This window comes from Phocoena phocoena, chromosome 11, assembly GCF_963924675.1.
Source record: "Phocoena phocoena chromosome 11, mPhoPho1.1, whole genome shotgun sequence".
NCBI classification, from domain to species: domain Eukaryota; kingdom Metazoa; phylum Chordata; class Mammalia; order Artiodactyla; family Phocoenidae; genus Phocoena; species Phocoena phocoena.
In genome coordinates this window covers 69,884-81,134 of record NC_089229.1, presented here as the reverse complement: position 1 = coordinate 81,134, position 11,251 = coordinate 69,884, and positions in this window count along the sequence as shown.

Below are 11,251 nucleotides of genomic sequence, written 5' to 3'. Positions count from 1 at the left end.
CCCTGTCTCGGACCCCGCGAGTCAGCCCGGGTCCCACCGCGGTTCACTCAGCTTCCAGCGCTGCCCGCGTCCTCGCAGATGCTACGCAACCGCGCAAGGACCCTAGGAGGGCTGCCCGGCCAAAGGCCTGAAGGACCTCGCCGGGGGCTGGCTGGCTAGTCCAGTGCCGGGCGAGAGTACTGCCGGTCAATGAGTACCCGGACCGGGCCGGCCTGGGGCTTCCAATAGCCGGAGTCTGGGGTGGGCTTTGGCCCCGGGGCTGAGCCAGGGTTCAAGCGGCTGTAGGCCTTGGGGAGTGACTGGGCGGCCGCGGGGGGGGAACGACTGGGGAAGCGTTCCTGAGGCGTGGGGGCGCGGCCTGTGGCGTGTGGGGCGGGGTGCAGGCACGGGGGCAGGGTGCTCAGGTGCGGTGGGTGGGCCATAGGTGTGGGGCCGGAGTCTTGTGTGGGAGTTGGTGCCCGAGTGCGGGGACTTCTTTGGGGGTGATGGAAGGGGCGCAGAGCAGCGCTGGGGAAAGTGGAGGGGTGGGGCCTCATGTGTGGGAGGCAGAAGACTAGGTGATTTCTAAAGTTTGTAATTCTCTCTTGGGGCCATTCTGAGCATATTTTTCTTTCTTTTTAAAAAAAAAGTTTATTTATTTTTGGTCTTTGTTGCTGCGCGCGGGCTTTCTCTAGTTGCCGCGAGAGGGGGCTACTCTTCGTTGCGGTGCGCGGGCTTCTCATTGCAGTGGCTTCTCGTTGCGGAGCACGGGCTCTAGGCACACGGGCTTGCGTAGTTGTGGCACGAGGGCTCAGTAGCTGTGGCTCGCGGGTTCTAGAGCGCAGGCTCAGTAGTTGTGGCGCACGGGCTTAGTTGCTCTGCGGCATGTGGGATCTTCCCGGACCAGGGGTGGAAACTGTATCCCCTGCATTGGCAGGCGGACCCTTAACCACTGCGCCACCAGGGAAGCCCCATGAGCATATTTTTCTACTCCATTGTTGTTAACCGAGAATTGCGACAGCCACGACTGAGCCAGGTTTATCAGGGAACCTAGTTCTCCCTCCACACAGCTCGGCAGTGAGATGCCGGCTCAGGGGCATTCATTGATGTATTCAGGAAGTACCTGTTGAGGGCAGCTGTGGGCTAAGACAGGCATTCCTCCTGGGGACTGAGGGTACAGCGGAGAGCAACAGAGCTGCCATCTTGGAGCTGACCTTCCAGTGGCGCAGACGTGTAAATCAACTAGCTGTTGTAATAAAATTACAGACAAATCCTCTGAAGAAAGTGCGCAGGACGCCGAGAGAAAGCAACAGGGGAAGTGAGCTGGGCTTCAGCGCGTAATCAGGTGCTAACCTAGGGAAAGGCCCCACTCAAAGGCTGTCTGGCAAAAGAGCCTTTTGGAACGGAATTAGAGTAGTCATTGTATGATTTGTATTCTTTTAAATTTGTTAAGTTGTGTTTCATGGCCCAGAATGTGGTCTATTTTGGTATATGTTCCATGTGAGCTTGAGAAGAATGTGTATTCTGCTGTTGTTGGATGAAGTAGTGTATAGATGTCCATTATATCCAGTTGATTGAAGGTGCTATTGAGTTCAGCTACGTCCTCACTGATTTTCTGCCTGCTGGCTCTGTCCATTTCTGAGAGAGGGGTGTTGAAGTCTCAAAATAATACTGGAATCATCTATTTCTCATTGCTGTTCTTCTTTTTGCCTCAAGTAGTTTGACACCCTGTTGTTTGGTACATACATTAAGGACTGCATGTCTTCTTGAAATATTGACCCCTTTATCATTATGTAATACCTCTCTTTATCTCTGATAACTTTCCTTGGTCTGAAGTCCTCTCTATCTGAAATTGAGATAGCTACTCCTGATTTCTTTTAATTGGTGTTAGTATGATATATCTTTCTCCATGCATTTACTTTAGACAGCAGATAGCTGGGTCTTGTTTGATTCACTCTGACAATCTGTCTTGTAATTGGTATATTTAGACAAGTGATATTCAAAGTGATTATTGATATTGTTTGATTAATATCTACCTATTTGTTCCTAGTTTCTATTTGTTGCCCTTGTTCTTTTTTTCCTATTTTGTCTTTCCTACTTTTTTTTTTTTTTTTTGCCTTTTGGGGTTTTAATTGAGCATTTTAATTTTATATGATTCCATTTCCTCCCCTCTCCTGTCATATCAATCATGCTTATTTTGTTTTTACATTTTTGATGGTTGCCCTAGAGTTTGAAATGTACATTTATAAAATATTCAAGTCCGGTTAATAACACTATACCACTTCACAGGTAGTGCAGGTGCCTTATAATAATGAAATACTCCTATTCTTCCCGCCTGTCCTTTATCTCACTTATATATAAGCACACATAACTGAATGCATTGTTGACATTATTATTTTGAATAAACTGTTATCTATTAGAGCAACTGAGAAAAAGAAAAATTAAAAGTTTTCCCTTCACTTATTCATCCTCTGATGGTAGATGTGGATCCAAGTTTATGATCTTCATTATTTTCCTTCTCTCTGAAGAACTTCTTTATAACATTTCTTGCAAGGCAGGTCAATTTTTGTTTGTCTGAAAAAGTCTCCTTCACTTTTTTTTTTTTTTTTGCGGTACACTGGCCTTTCACTGCTGTGGCCTCTCCCGCCGCGGAGCACAGGCTCCAGATGCGCAGGCCCAGCGGCCATGGCATGCGGGATCCTCCCGGACAGGGGCACGAACCCGTGCCCCCCGCATCGGCAGGCGGACTGCACCACCAGGGAAGCCCTCTCCTTCACTTTTGAAAGATACTTTCATAGAATTCTAGCTTCGTGGTTTTTTCTCTCAGTACTGTAAGTATTTCACTCCACTCTCTTCTTGCATTCCTGGCTTCTGAGAAGTATGTAATTCTTACCTTTGTTACTTCATGGGTAAGATGTTTTTTCCCTGTGGTTTTTTTCAAGGTTTTTTCTGTATGTTGGTTTTTCTGAAGTTTGAATATGGTATGCTTAGGTGGTTTTTTTTTTTTTTTTTTTGGTGGCGTTTATCCTGCCTGGTGTTCTCTGAGCTTCCTGGGTCTCTGTTTTTGTGTCTGACATTAATTTGGTGGAAATTCTCAGGCTTTAGTGCTTCTGTTCTGTTCTGGGTTTTTTTCTGGTATTTCCATTATGTGTATGTTACACCTTTTGTCTTGGATATTCTGTCCTGGTTTTTATATCCTCAAGCTCAGAGATTCTTTTCCTCAGCCACAACTCGTATCCTAATAAGCCCATCGAAAATGTTCTTCATTTTTGTTACAGTATTTATGATCTCTAACATTTCTTTTTAACTAATTCTTAAAAATTCCATTTCTGTTCTTACATTATCCATGTTATTTATTTGTTCCAGTAAATCCCTTAGCATATTAATAAATATTGTTTTAAACTCCCAATCTGATAATTCCAAATTCTTGCCGTATCTGACTCTGGTTCTGATGCTTGTTCAGTCTCTTCAAACTATGCTTTTTGCTTTTGAGTATGCCTTGTAATTTTTGTTGAAAGTTGGACATGTACTAAGTAAAAGGAACTGTAGTAAATAGGCCTTAGTAATGTGATGTTAGATGTGGGAGAACAGAAGTGTTCTGTAGTCCTGTGACTAGGCCTCAGTCTTTGGTGAGCCTGTGCCCCTGGACTGTGAACTTCACCAGTTTTTTCCCTCCTAAGGTAGGACAGGATGGATAGAGCTAGCTGGAGTTGAGTATTTCTCTTCTGTCAGTTTGGTTGAGCTGTCATAAAACCCTAACAGGTCAGACTCTGGCAAAATGGTTTCTCCTGAGGGCAGGCCTTGTTAAGAACAGAATGCCCTGGTGTATTTTAAAGTAGTTATTTTTTCTTTCCTTCTGCTGGAAGCATGAGGGATTTTTCTCCAATATTCACTGTGAAGACCTGGAGCTCTCCTGGAGGTAAAACTCACAAAAGTGTGGGAGCTCCCCTAAGACTGGGCCCACCCTGGAGTTTTTAGCTCTCAGATTTGTCCACACTGAGTGTTCAGTGACTTGTCAATTACAGTAGGTAGGTTTACCTTTCCTGATGCTGGTTCCTGCGATGTGTTTCTACTTGTGGGCTTCTGCTCTGCCTGTCTTTCTCTTCATTTTGGGGGGCAGTGGTTTGCTCTGTGACCTCACCTCTCTAAGAATAGCTGGTTAATTTTTCAGTTTAGCTTCTTACTTGTTAGGACAGAGTGTCAACTTCTGAACTCCTTGCATGCTGGACCATAAACTGGAAGGCTACCAGGTACTCTGTTTTGGGGGTGTATTTTCATTGGTGGCTGGTGAAGTTCACAGCCAGACACTTTGGACTTTGATACCAACATCTTTGCTCCCCTTCCCCCAGAATAGATTATTATTATTATTACTTTTGCTACTCTTTGAAGTTGCATGTCATCACAGCTGAGCCTCTGTCTTCTTTGGTCACTCCCATTCATTCAAGCCCACTCCAACCTACTTTGAATGCCCAACACTACAGAAGTTGCACATGCCAATGTCATCAGTGACGTCTCTGGTGCGAAATATAGCGAGTACATTCCAGGCTTAGCTATACCAGACTCTCAGCAGCATTCGACTGCTTTTTTCGATACCACATTCTCTCGGTTTCCTTCTTGCTTTTCTGGCTGTTTCTTATCCTCTTTAATTATCTTAGGTTAGGATTATGGTGAGAAGTTAGGGTTTAGTAGTTAGGGTCAGGATCAGGGTTTGAGACAGTGGTCGGGGGTCCAAGATCTAGGATAGGGTTCAGGGATCCGAAATTAGAGATAGGGTTCAAGGGTTAAGAGTCAGGGACTAGGGTTCAGGTTTGGGTTGGAGTATGGGTTAGTTAGGGTATGGGTTTGGGTATGGGTTAGAGTACAGGATAGGGCTAGGGTCAGGGCTAGGACAAAAGCTAGGTTTTAGGATTTAGGGCTTAGGACTAGGGCTAGGGCCAAGGGAAAGGGTCTAGGGGCTAGAGTTAGAGGATAACAGGGTTAGGGTTAGAGTTAGGGTTAGGAGTAGTGAATTTAGGCATAGAGATTAGGGATTAGGGTTTGAGGGTTATGTTAGCATTAAGGGTAACTGGCCCACATTTCTCTCCTTTTTTTCCCATCTCCCTGAGACCTCTAGGAGGACGGCACTCTCTAAGGGTCACTCATGAATGAAAGGTTGAACTGGACCATTAGTTGGGTTAGCGTTAGGGGTCAGAGTTAGGGTTTGATATCTTCTCTGCTTTTCTGACATGGTATTGTCATGGTTGTTTTAAAAAGTAATTTACTTCCCAGTCATTTCAAACATACAGAACACTTTCAGTAACAGTAAAAAGTGCTCACATTTGCCACTTCACATGAAATATTCCAGTTTATTTTACCCAAAATAGGGACATTCTCCCCAGGAGCCAGCATATAACCCCAAAATGAGTAAATCAAAAGGTTTCCACTTTATAATTTAATCCACAGGCCCACTTCAACTTTCAGCAGGTTTTCCAGCTGTTTGAAAATGTCTCTTTGCATTCTGATCCAGTTTTCTTTTTCTGGAATCGTTACTGAGATTTCCCCGTATTTTTACAGTCTTCATGGGTTTAGAGCACATGATACGAGTCTGTGTTTGTGGCCTTTTCTGTATGCCGCCTTTTACTTTGGATGATTTCAGTGTTCATCCATGTTGTAATACTATCAGTACTTGACTTTTTTTTTTCATTGTGATTAGAAATGTGTAACATGACATTTACCATTTAAGCGTTTTAAGTGTACAGTCCTGTGGCATTAGCTGCCTCTCATTGTCGTGCAATTATTCTCACCATCCGTCTCTGGGACTTCTTCATTTTCTGCAAGTGAAACTCTCTGTCCATTACACACTAACTCCACTCAGCCCCTGGCAACCACATTGTCTTTGTCTCCGAATTTGACTTATCTGGATACCTTATATAAGTGGAATCATATAATACTTGTCCTGTGACCAACTTATTTTTAGCATGGTGACTTCAAGTTTCATCATGTGTGCGATGTGTGGGAATTACCTTAGTTTTAAAGGCTGAATCATATCATATACCACGTTTTGTTATTTGTTCATCAGTCGATGGTTACGTGGGTTGCTTCCACATTTTTGGCCATTGTGAATAATGCTGGTATGAATATGGTTGTACAAATAACCGTTCTACTTACTGCTTTCAAATACTTGAGTCTATGCCCTGAAGTGGAATTGACAGATCGTATGTTAACTGCTTAAGTGTTTGAGGAGCTGCCATATTGTTTTCCACAGCGGCTGTGCCATTTTACTTAATTTCTTTGTATAGTAGAATAATAGGATAGTTTATGGATCTACACATTTTGTTTATCCATTCACCCTTTGATGGACATTTCAGTCATTTCTACCTTCTGGCTCTTGTGAACAGTGCTGCTATGAATATTCGTGTATATATATGTATATATATATATATATATATATATAGTTTGAACACCTATTAGTCAATTCTTTGATGTCTATATCTCGGAGTGGAGTTGTTGAACCATAAGGTAATAAGGTAATTGTATAGATATATTTTTTAATAAGTTTATTTATTTATTTTTGGCTGCATTGGGTCTTCGTTGCTGCGCACGGGCTTTCTCTACTTGCGGCGAGTGGGGGCTACTCTTTGTTTCGGTGCGCGGGCTTCAGTATTTGTGGCTTGAGGGCTCAGTAGTTGGGGCTCAAGGGCTCTAGAGCGCAGGCTCAATAGTTGTGGCGCACGGGCTTAGTTGCTCTGCCGCATGTGGGATCTTCCCGGACCAGGGGTCGAACCCGTGTCCCCTGCATTGGCAGGCAGATTCTTAACCACTGCACCACCAGGGAAGCCTGGTAACTGTATTTTTATCTTTTTGAGGAAATGTCAAAAATGTACACATAGGCTGCACCATTTTCCATTTCCACAAGCAATGCTTAAGAGTTCCAATTTCTCTACATTGTTGGCAACATTTGATATTTTCTATTTTTTTTTAATAACCATTCTAGTATGTGTAAAGGGGGATTGCACTGCGGTATTAACTTGCATTTCCATTATGATTACTGATGTTTGACATCTTTTTAAGAATTTACTATTTGTTATTTCTTATCTAGAGAAGTGCCTATTCAAGTCCTTTTCCATTAAAAAAATTGGGTTGTCTTTTTGTTGATGATTTGTAAACGTTCTTGATATATTCTGAAGAACAGACTCTTGTCAGATATATGATGTGCAAATATTTTCTTCCATTCTGTGAGCTGTATTTTCCCTCTCTGTATATCACCTTTTGATGCACGGAAGTTTTTAAAATTGAGGAAATATAATCTGTCCATTATTACATGGATACTGTAACCGTCCTCCTTTGCTTATCTGTTACTTCCCACTCCCAGTGTAAGATAACTGGCTTCCACCTCTGTCATTTATTGAATTCATTGCTTGTTCCAGTCCAGATTACAGATTTAGTAGGTTCAGTATTGTTAGCTTCTATCACCATGGGAAAGAACTTAGACTCCAGTATTTATGTATGGTACATTTCCCCTTTGTTCTACAGATTCCATTGTTTTCCATGGTTAATTAGGTCAAGTACCTTTTGCCCCCCCCACACCTCACCCCACCAACAGTGAGTTTTGTATACTTCTAAATCAGTTAGATTCCTTGTCACATTCTCTATTCCATCCTGTGAAACTCCCATATCCTAAATAACTAAATTTGATTATATATTATTTACTTGTTGGGTTGTAAAAATCCATGGGTTTAAACTAATGCATAGTGGCAGGTATCCAACATTAAATTATCATATGGAATATTTCAATGCCCAGCCCATAACTTGTTTGCCATCTCTGTTTTACCTGCTCCAGAATGTCATACAAATGGGGCCATACAGTGCGCAGCCTCTTCAGACGGGATTCTTTCACTTAGCAATATACATGTTAAGATCCACCCATGTTTTGTGCATGGGTTGATGGTTTATTCCTTCCTATTTCTGAATAGTATTTCATTACATGTGAATGGGAGGAAGAATAATTTTCCCTCTACCCTCCTAGGTTCTTGGATGAGGACCCCCCCATAGTAAGAGACATACATAATCATCCAGACAAGTGCATATAGAGAAATTTCAAAAATTTTGGCCGTGAGTCAGTAAAACGTAGTAATACAAAATCATCTGTTTATGTAAAATAGTAGACTCTGAATTGTGTTTCTGGCAGAGGGAAGACAAAGATTGCTTGCCTAGTGAGAGCTAAAGCTTTTCACTAATATATGGGGAGAAGACTTTTAAGATTTTTGATTTGCCCTGATATGTAATCTTATGGAGGCTGTGGACTGAATTCTGGACAATGGAATTTCTGGAAATACTATGTATCCATCTTGTTTTTTTTTTTTTTTTTAAATCAATCTGAGTGGATAAAATATCTAGTTTGTCTACAATTAGCTTTTTCCTTTCTGGTCTCAGGTAGTGATTTTAGTGGAGTAAGTTACTGTTCAATGGTTGGGCGTGATAGGCAAGAAAGCATTGCGGATTTTTTTTGGGGGGGGAGGGGGTGTTAATTGCACGTATGAGGTGAAGAAATAAATGTCTAATTTTTTTGCAAGAAACATTATCAACCTTGAGACTAGTTGAATATCTTGAATACTGTAAATCGTGTTCAAATATCCTTAATAATAATATATTTTTGTTTTTGTTTTTGTTTTTTTGGCTGCACCAAGTGGCATGCAGTTTCCCCGACCAGGGGTCGAACGTGTGCCCCCTGCAGTGGAAGCCCGGAGTCTTAACCACTGGACTGCCAGGGAAGTCCATGATATATTTTCGAAATGTCTCATGTTTTATGACAGGAGGCAAGAAGCACAATTAAAGGCAAGACACCCTCAAGTTAGAGTTATTTCCTTGGATGTTCACATTTAAAGACACAGCTCTTGCTGGGAGAAGGGCCTGAGGAAGGACGGAAGCATTTAAAATAAGAATTTCTGGGGCATATTTCCTGTTATCAGAGATGTAGGGCAATTACTATTTAGGTTTATCTTCATTCTGGACTGTAGGACAGTTCTCTTCCCAACGCCCAGACATGAGAAGAAAGTGGAGACTTTCATATCGATAAGAAGGGTGAGTGGGCTTTGAATTCCTCCTACAGCTGCATTTCTGTTTCGTGCAGATGAGATTAGTAAAGCAAGGATGGTTGTTTTTAATTCTTCAAGGAATTGCATATCTTGCTCAGTGATCATTTCAAGAGGCTGAACTGTCCATCCAACTTCACTATCTTGGATTTGCCTCTTTATAACAAGAAGAAGATTTCCAACTAAGATGTAAATCAAAGAATTCTTGTGTGCGGATTAGAGCTGTGTGCCTTTGGGATGTTTTCACGAATCCTTCCACAAAGGCTTGGCATGCTCTGTCTCGCTCAGAGCGCATGGTTCCATTTTAGCCCAAGTGGTCTTAGCAGAGGAGGCCTCACAAATCGCTCCTCTCAGGCCTGAAGAGCAGCCTCCAATGGGGCCAAGTTCTGAAAATTAGCAGAAGGTTCTGGCCAAGGATCTGGCCGTTTGCAGTCTCGGAGAGGGTTTTCTCCAGGGGCATCTGAAAAGTGGCATGAGCAGAGTGTATATACATGGGGGTGATGGTTGATTGTGTACACGGATTTTATTTTTTCCTCGAAATCTGATTTCCGTTCTTTTGTTTTGTTAAGGAAGTGATCTTAGGCTCGCTGTGATACTTCTATGTCTTTTTAAAAAATTTGATCATCTGAGAGGTTTCAATAGGATATTTGTTTTAGGGTGAGAACATTTATTTATTTATTACATCTTTATTGGAGTATAATTGCTTTACAATGTGTGTTAGTTTCTGCTGTACAACAAAGTGAATCAGCTATATATATATACATGTATCCCCATATCCCCTCCCTCTTGAGCCTCCCTCCCACCCTCCCTATCCCACCCCTCTAGGTCGTCATAAAGCATCGAGCTGATCTCCCTGTGCTATGCAGCAGCTTCCTAGTAGCTATCTGTTTTACATTTGGTAGTGTATATATGTTAATGCTACTGTCTCACTTCGTCCCAGCTTCTCCTTCCAGCCTTGTGTCCTCAAGTCCATTCTCTACATCTGCGTCTTTATTCCTGCCCTGCCACTAGGTTGATCAGCATCAGTTTTTTAGATTCCATATATATGTGTTAGCATACGGTATTTGTTTTTCTCTCTCTGACTTACTTCACTCTATATGACAGACTCTAGGTCCATCCACCTTACTACAAATAACCCAATTTCGTTCCTTTTTATGGCTGAGTGATAGTCCATTGTATATATATGCCACATCTTCTTTATCCATTCATCTGTTGATGGACAGTTAGGGGGTGAGAACCTTTTAAAAATATCCTTGCAAATATCTTATCAGGTGTTTGGCCAGGGCAACCAGTATATTCTCCTGTATTGAACCCTTTTTTTTTCCCTCCCAGGCGGTTTCCAAAGGTATACTTATTCCTAAACATGCCTCAGAACCAATAAGCCTTATTATAGCTTAACAATGGACAAAAAGGTGTCACTAAAGAGGTTGAAAAAAGAGCAGCCGTGATACAGAGTCACTCCCAAAGACAGCCAAAAGAAATAAAGACTACATGAGTCCCTGAGAGCTGGCAGCCTCCTTAAGTAGCACATCAGCTTCAAGTGGGGTGCAACCCACATTTCTGGACAACCAGCTACAAATTCTAAGGACCCAAATGTGACAGTTGGCTGCCAGTACACTCAGGCTGTACAACCAGTGTTCCTTGCAGGAGGAAAGACACAGAGGGAACACTCTCAATGGATCCAGGCCAATCTCCCAGGATACCAAATGGGGCAAACGGGAAAGCAATGCTGTATCTGGAGGGAAAGGACACTGAGAGGACCCAGAACTGAGGGCCATGCAAAATCACAACGTCCAGAGAAGAGGTCCCCCCAAGTGTTTCCTCATGCCAGTCTAGATTAGCAAAGGAGAAGACAAGGAGAGATTGTCACTGCCCTCATTTGACCCAGTCAGAGCAGATATCTGGGAGGCTGATCTGGTCAGAATTATTACCTTTTCTTTGTTCTTTCAGACATCCTGAGAATCCATCACAGCCTCTGGAGTGAGTGGTGTGCCCCAGCCTTCCCTTTGTGTTCACCAAAACTGTGAAAAAAGAATACAATTTCCTCGACTTTCTCAGGATTAGTGGCTGGGGCTTGTAAGTTAAACTTGCAGAAGACAGGTTAGCGGGAGAAAGTGTTTGTTTCCATGCGCACAGGAGCCAACCAAAAAAGTCACTCAGTGCTAAACAATGAGAGTCAAAGGCTTATAACCTAACCTAAC